Here is a 7,681-nt window from a genome sequence, read left to right on the forward strand (position 1 = left end):
CCCCCCCGGCTGGGTTTTTTTTTCCTCGGTCCCGGCCGGTATGCGAGGCGATGTTCATCGCCAAGGTTTGGGTGCGGACCGTGCCGGGCCGGGGTTTTGTCAGGCAGGACGATTTGGAGGCTCTCGGGAACCCCGTTCCCGAGCAGCCAGGGTGGGGAGAGTGGTTGAGATGATGGTGGGATTGTGTGGAAGCTGAAAGAGGTGTGTGTGTGGTGGAATGGTTCTAACCTTGTGTGTTTGGTTTTTGCCTTTCAGGTTTTTCAACACATTTTTAAATTTAGAATAAAAAAACCCCAGCTGGGGGGTTTTTTTTTTTTTCCCCCCCGGCTGGGTTTTTTTTTCCTCGGTCCCGGCCGGTCTGCGAGGCGATGTTCATCGCCAAGGTTTGGGTGCGGACCGTGCCGGGCCGGGGTTTTGTCAGGCAGGACGATTTGGAGGCTCTCGGGAACCCCGTTCCCGAGCAGCCAGGGTGGGGAGAGTGGTTGAGATGATGGTGGGATTGTGTGGAAGCTGAAAGAGGTGTGTGTGTGGTGGAATGGTTCTAACCTTGTGTGTTTGGTTTTTGCCTTTCAGGTTTTTCAACACATTTTTAAATTTAGAATAAAAAAACCCCAGCTGGGGGGGTTTTTTTTTTTTTCCCCCCCGGCTGGGTTTTTTTTTCCTCGGTCCCGGCCGGTCTGCGAGGCGATGTTCATCGCCAAGGTTTGGGTGCGGACCGTGCCGGGCCGGGGTTTTGTCAGGCAGGACGATTTGGAGGCTCTCGGGAACCCCGTTCCTGAGCAGCCAGGGTGGGGAGAGTGGTTGAGATGATGGTGGGGTTGTGTGGAAGCTGAAAGAGGTGTGTGTGTGTGTGTGTGTGTGTGGTAGAATGGTTCTAACCTTGTGTGTTTGGATTTTGCTTTTCAGGTTTTTCAACACATTTTTAAATTTAGAATAAAAAAACCCCAGCTGGGGGGGTTTTTTTTTTTTTCCCCCCCGGCTGGGTTTTTTTTTCCTCGGTCCCGGCCGGTATGCGAGGCGATGTTCATCGCCAAGGTTTGGGTGCGGACCGTGCCGGGCCGGGGTTTTGTCAGGCAGGACGATTTGGAGGCTCTCGGGAACCCCGTTCCCGAGCAGCCAGGGTGGGGAGAGTGGTTGAGATGATGGTGGGATTGTGTGGAAGCTGAAAGAGGTGTGTGTGTGGTGGAATGGTTCTAACCTTGTGTGTTTGGTTTTTGCCTTTCAGGTTTTTCAACACATTTTTAAATTTAGAATAAAAAAACCCCAGCTGGGGGGTTTTTTTTTTTTTTCCCCCCCGGCTGGGTTTTTTTTTCCTCGGTCCCGGCCGGTCTGCGAGGCGATGTTCATCGCCAAGGTTTGGGTGCGGACCGTGCCGGGCCGGGGTTTTGTCAGGCAGGACGATTTGGAGGCTCTCGGGAACCCCGTTCCCGAGCAGCCAGGGTGGGGAGAGTGGTTGAGATGATGGTGGGATTGTGTGGAAGCTGAAAGAGGTGTGTGTGTGGTGGAATGGTTCTAACCTTGTGTGTTTGGTTTTTGCCTTTCAGGTTTTTCAACACATTTTTAAATTTAGAATAAAAAAACCCCAGCTGGGGGGGTTTTTTTTTTTTTCCCCCCCGGCTGGGTTTTTTTTTCCTCGGTCCCGGCCGGTCTGCGAGGCGATGTTCATCGCCAAGGTTTGGGTGCGGACCGTGCCGGGCCGGGGTTTTGTCAGGCAGGACGATTTGGAGGCTCTCGGGAACCCCGTTCCTGAGCAGCCAGGGTGGGGAGAGTGGTTGAGATGATGGTGGGGTTGTGTGGAAGCTGAAAGAGGTGTGTGTGTGGTGGAATGGTTCTAACCTTGTGTGTTTGGTTTTTGCCTTTCAGGTTTTTCAACACATTTTTAAATTTAGAATAAAAAAACCCCAGCTGGGGGGGTTTTTTTTTTTTTCCCCCCCGGCTGGGTTTTTTTTTCCTCGGTCCCGGCCGGTCTGCGAGGCGATGTTCATCGCCAAGGTTTGGGTGCGGACCGTGCCGGGCCGGGGTTTTGTCAGGCAGGACGATTTGGAGGCTCTCGGGAACCCCGTTCCCGAGCAGCCTGGGGGGGGGAGAGTGGTTGCGATGAGAGCAATGGTGGGGTTGTGTGGAAGCTGAAAGAGGTGTTTGTGGTGGATGACTGGTATGTTCTCCCTGTGGTGCTGTTGTTTTGGGTTTTCTGTAACAATAAAACAAAATGTAGCAAGTTTTCCAGAAATAGAGTAATTGTTATATTGTATTGATATGTATTTGCCTTGTGCTGCTCTGTATTGGTCTGTATTTGTGTCTGCTGCTGTATTTCCATGTATTGCTCTGTATGCAAATAGGACTTTTACCAGTGTGTATATGGATTGTATTTGTACTTTATTTGTATACATTGTTGTTTCTGTATATTGTGCTAGAGTGTAAATATAAAAATCCATTCAATAAAGTTGAATAAACTCTAAAACCCTAATAAAGATCCCCAGCCCCCCCCTCCTTCCTTGGCTCCTGTCTTTCTTTGGTGTGGTTTAGTCATTTATTCACTGTATTTCTTGCTTTGCTTCACTTTACTTTTCTCTGTCTATCTTTATTTCTGTGTCTGTTTTTCTTTTTCTCATTGTTTCTACCTCTCTCTCAGTTTCTCCTCACTCTCTCCAATTATGTTTCTCTCTAGCTTTACTTCCCTATTTCTCTTTAACTATTTCCTTGTTTGTCTCTGACTCCATTTCTTTGCTTCTCTAGAACTCTGTTTCTTTGCTTTCCTATTTCTCCTTATTGCTTTGTCTCTCTCTTTTTCTCTTTAACTCTGTTTCTGTCCTTCTCTATTTTTCTCTTTTAACTCTTCTTTGTTCCTCTGTTTGTCTTTATTCCTGTGTTTTCTCTACTTTTCTCTTTCCTCTTCTCTCCAACTCTACTTTTCTGTCTTTAACTTTGCTTTCTCTCTCTCTCTAACTTTTTAACTTTACTTTTCTCTTTCCCGCTGACTCTTTTGCTTTACTTTCCCCTTTCTCTTTAACTTTTCTACTTTGCTTTCCTGTTTCTAACTTTTCAACTTTGCTTTTCTCCTTCCCTCTAACTTTTCAACTTTGCTTTTCTCTTTCCCTCTAACTTTTCTGCTTTGCTTTTCTCTTTCCCTCTAACTTTTCTACTTTGCTTTTCTCCTTTTCTCTTTCCCTCTAACTTTTCTACTTTGCATTTCTCTTTTTCTCTTTCTCTCTAACTTTAACTTTTCTACTTTGCTTTTCTTTTTCTCTCTCTAACTTTAACTTTTCTACTTTGCTTTGCTTTTCTCTTTTTCCCTTTCTCTCTCTCTAACTTTAACTTTTCTACTTTGCTTTTCTTTTTCTCTTTCTCTCTCTCTAACTTTAACTTTTCTACTTTGCTTTTCTTTTTCTCTTTTTCTTTCTCTCTAACTTTAACTTTTCTACTTTGCTTTTCTCTTTCCCTCTAACTTTAACTATTCTACTTTGCTTTTCTCTCTCTTTAACTTTTCTACTTTTTCTCTTTTTTCCTTCTCTTTAACTTTAACTCTTCTACTTTGCTTTTCTCTTTCTCCTTCTCTTCAACTTTAACATTTCTACTTTGCTTTTCTCTTTCTCTCTAACATTTCTACTTTGCTTTTCTCTTTCTCTCTAACATTTCTACTTTGCTTCTCTCTTTTTCTCTAACTTTTCTACTTTGCTTTTCTCTTTTTCTCTTTCTCTCTAACTTTAACTTTTCTACTTTGCTTTTCTCTTTCCCTCTAACTTTTCTACTTTGCTTTTCTCTTTTTCTCTTTCTCTCTAACTTTAACTTTTCTACTTTGCTTTTCTCTCTTTCTCTTTCTCTCTAACTTTAACTTTTCTACTTTGCTTTTCTCTCTTTCTCTTTCTCTCTAACTTTAACTTTTCTACTTTGCTTTTCTCTCTTTCTCTTTCTCTCTAACTTTAACTTTTCTACTTTGCTTTTCTCTTTTTCTCTTTCTCTCTAACTTTAACTTTTCTACTTTGCTTTTCTCTCTTTCTCTTTCTCTCTAACTTTAACTTTTCTACTTTGCTTTTCTCTTTCCCTCTAACTTTTCTACTTTGCTTTTCTCTCTTTCTCTTTCTCTCTAACTTTAACTTTTCTACTTTGCTTTTCTCTCTTTCTCTTTCTCTCTAACTTTAACTTTTCTACTTTGCTTTTCTCTCTTTCTCTTTCTCTCTAACTTTAACTTTTCTACTTTGCTTTTCTCTCTTTCTCTTTCTCTCTAACTTTAACTTTTCTACTTTGCTTTTCTCTCTTTCTCTTTCTCTCTAACTTTAACTTTTCTACTTTGCTTTTCTCTTTCCCTCTAACTTTATTTCTAACTTTTGTTAGAAATAAAGTTTACTTTTCTTTATAGCTTAAATTTAAAAAAGCAGCAGTAGGGCTTTTAATGCTCCCTGGGAGTAAAAAAAAAAAAAGTTTTACATATAGAATTTTTACTCCCAGGGAGCATTAAAAGCCCTACTGCTGCACCAGACTTATTATTTTTCTTCTTTTTATATATAGTATATAGGGCCCCTAATTAGTGCTCCAGCTGGGAGCAACTAATTGATTCAATTAGTCATCACATAGCTACTCCCCCCTGGCCCCGGTCACCGCCCCCCTGGCCCACCCCACACACCCCCTGGCCCCAGTCACCACCCCCCTGGCCCACCCCCACACACCGCCACCGCCCCCCCCCCCCCCAGTCGCCGCCCTCCTGGCCCGCGCCACACGCCCCCCAGCCCTGGTCACCGCCCCCCTGGCCCGCGCCACACGCCCCCCCTGGCCCCGGTCGCCGCCCCCCCTGGCCCGCGCCACACGCCCCCCAGCCCTGGTCGCCGCCCCCCTGGCCCGCGCCACACGCCCCCCCTGGCCCCGGTCGCCGCCCCCCTGGCCCGCGCTACACGCCCCCCCCGGCCCCGGTCGCCGCCCCCCTGGCCCGCGCTACACGCCCCCCCCGGCCCCGGTCGCCGCCCCCCTGGCCCGCGCTACACGCCCCCCCCAGCCCCGGTCGCCGCCCCCCTGGCCCGCGTCACACGCCCCCCCCCCGGCCCCGGTCGCCGCCGCCCCCCTGGCCCGCGTCACACGCCCCCCCCCCGGCCCCGGTCGCCGCCCCCCGGCACCGCCCCTGCCGTCCACGTCACGCCGCTGCGTCACGCCCCTCGGCGCCGCCCCCTGTCCCGCGTCACGCCGCACCGCCCCCCGGCACCGCCCCCGGCGCTTGCGTCACGCCGCCCCGCCCCCCGGCGCCGCCCCCGGCGCTTGCGTCACGCCGCTCCGCCTCCCGCCGCTTGCGTCACGCCGCGCCGCCCCCCGGCACCGCCCCCGGCGCTTGCGTCACGCCGCACCGCCCCCGGCACCGCCCCCGGCGCTTGCGTCACGCCGCACCGCCCCCGGCACCGCCCCCGGCGCTTGCGTCACGCCGCACCGCCCCCCGGCACCGCCCCCGGCGCTTGCGTCACGCCGCTCCGCCCCCCGGCACCGCCCCCGGCGCTTGCGTCACGCCGCGCCGCCCCCCGGCACCGCCCCCGGCGCTTGCGTCACGCCGCACCGCCCCCGGCACCGCCCCCGGCGCTTGCGTCACGCCGCACCGCCCCCGGCACCGCCCCCGGCGCTTGCGTCACGCCGCACCGCCCCCCGGCACCGCCCCCGGCGCTTGCGTCACGCCGCTCCGCCCCCCGGCACCGCCCCCGGCGCTTGCGTCACGCCGCTCCGCCCCCCGGCACCGCCCCCGGCGCTTGCGTCACGCCGCACCGCCCCCCGGCACCGCCCCCGGCGCTTGCGTCACGCCGCACCGCCCCCGGCACCGCCCCCGGCGCTTGCGTCACGCCGCTCCGCCCCCCGGCACCGCCCCCGGCTCTTGCGTCACGCCGCCCCGCCCCCGGCACCGCCCCCGGCGCTTGCGTCACGCCGCCCCGCCCCCGGCACCGCCCCCGGCGCTTGCGTCACGCCGCTCCGCCCCCCGGCACCGCCCCCGGCGCTTGCGTCACGCCGCTCCGCCCCCCGGCACCGCCCCCGGCGCTTGCGTCACGCCGCCCCGCCCCCGGCACCGCCCCCTCTTTCGCGCGCGCGCGAAACGTAGCCCCGCCCCCTCCCCTCACGCTGCCCCGCCCCCTCCCCTCACGCTGCCCCGCCCCCGGCACCGCCCCTCTCCTTCGCGCGCGCGCGAAATCTAGCCCCGCCCCCCTCCCCTCACGCCGCCCCGCCCCCGGCTCCGCCCCCTCTTTCGCGCGCGCGCGAAACCTAGCCCCGCCCCTCTCCCCTCACGGTATTTCCCGCCCCCGGCACCGCCCCTCCGCCAGTCCCGCGCCGACCCTGCACCTGCCGGCAGCCAGAGCCCACCGGTCCGGTACCCGCCGCCGCCCGCAGCCACCCGCCAGCCCTCCGTGAGCCGCCGCCGGTCCCGCACCACTCCGCCGCCGCCTGGAGCCACCCGCCAGCCCTCCGTGAGCCGCCGCCACCCCCCCCACCGCTCCCGCACCGCTCCGCCGCCTCACACCCCCCCGCCGCTCCCCCCTCCCGCCATTCCGGGTCCCCTCACGGTATCCCCCGCCCCGTGCCGCCCGCGGGTCCCCTCACGGCACCCCCCGCCGCCTCACGGCAGCCCCTCCCGCCATTATAGCCCCCCTCAGGGTATCCCCCGCCCCTCGCCGCCCGCGGGTTCCCTCACGGCACCCCCCCACCCCACGCCGCCTCACGGCAGCCCCCCCCGGTATCCCGGACCCCCTCAGGGTACCCCCCACCCCTCGCCGCCCGCGGGTCCCCTCACGGCACCCCCCGCCGCCTCACGGCAGCCCCTCCCGCCATTACAGCCCCCCTCAGGGTATCCCCCGCCCCTCGCCGCCCGCGGGTTCCCTCACGGCACCCCCCCACCCCGCGCCGCCTCACGGCAGCCCCTCCCGGTACCCCGGACCCCCTCAGGGCACCCCCCACCCCTCGCCGCCCGCGGGTCCCCTCAGGGCAGCTCCCCCGCCATTACAGCCCCCCTCAGGGTATCCCCCGCCCCTCGCCGCCCGCGGGTCCCCTCAGGGCACCCCCCCCACCCCGCGCCGCCTCACGGCAGCCCCTCCCGGTACCCCGGACCCCCTCAGGGCACCCCCCACCCCTCGCCGCCCGCGGGTCCCCTCAGGGCAGCTCCCCCGCCATTACAGCCCCCCTCAGGGTATCCCCCGCCCCTCGCCGCCCGCGGGTCCCCTCAGGGCACCCCCCCCACCCCGCGCCGCCTCACGGCAGCCCTTCCCGCCATTGCGACCCCCCTCAGGGCAGCTCCCGCCCCTCGCCGCCCGCGGGTCCCCTCAGGGGACCCCCCCCACCCCGCGCCGCCTCACGGCGGCCCTTCCCGCCATCCCGGCTCCCCTCAGGGCAGCCCCCCCTTCCCGCCAGTCGCACACCACCCCACAGCACCCCTCAGGCCACCATTTTAGCCCACCCAGCCACAGCAGGCAGACCCCCCAACACCAGGAGAGCGGCATAGCCCCCACGGAAGGAGAACACCCACACCAAAAAGGTTAGCAAACCACAAAAAGGGTGGCAGCTAAGGAGGGACACAATAAAGGCTGAGAGCCCAGGGGGAGAGTACAGGGGGGCATAATAAAGGCCAAGAGCCCAAGGGGGAGGCAGCAGGAGAATATAATAAAGGCTAAGAGCCCAGGGGGAAGCCAGGGAATAAAGAGAACGGGCTCAGAAACCACACACTCCA

The sequence above is a fragment of the Aphelocoma coerulescens genome, chromosome 20, assembly GCF_041296385.1.
Source record: "Aphelocoma coerulescens isolate FSJ_1873_10779 chromosome 20, UR_Acoe_1.0, whole genome shotgun sequence".
NCBI classification, from domain to species: Eukaryota; Metazoa; Chordata; class Aves; order Passeriformes; family Corvidae; genus Aphelocoma; species Aphelocoma coerulescens.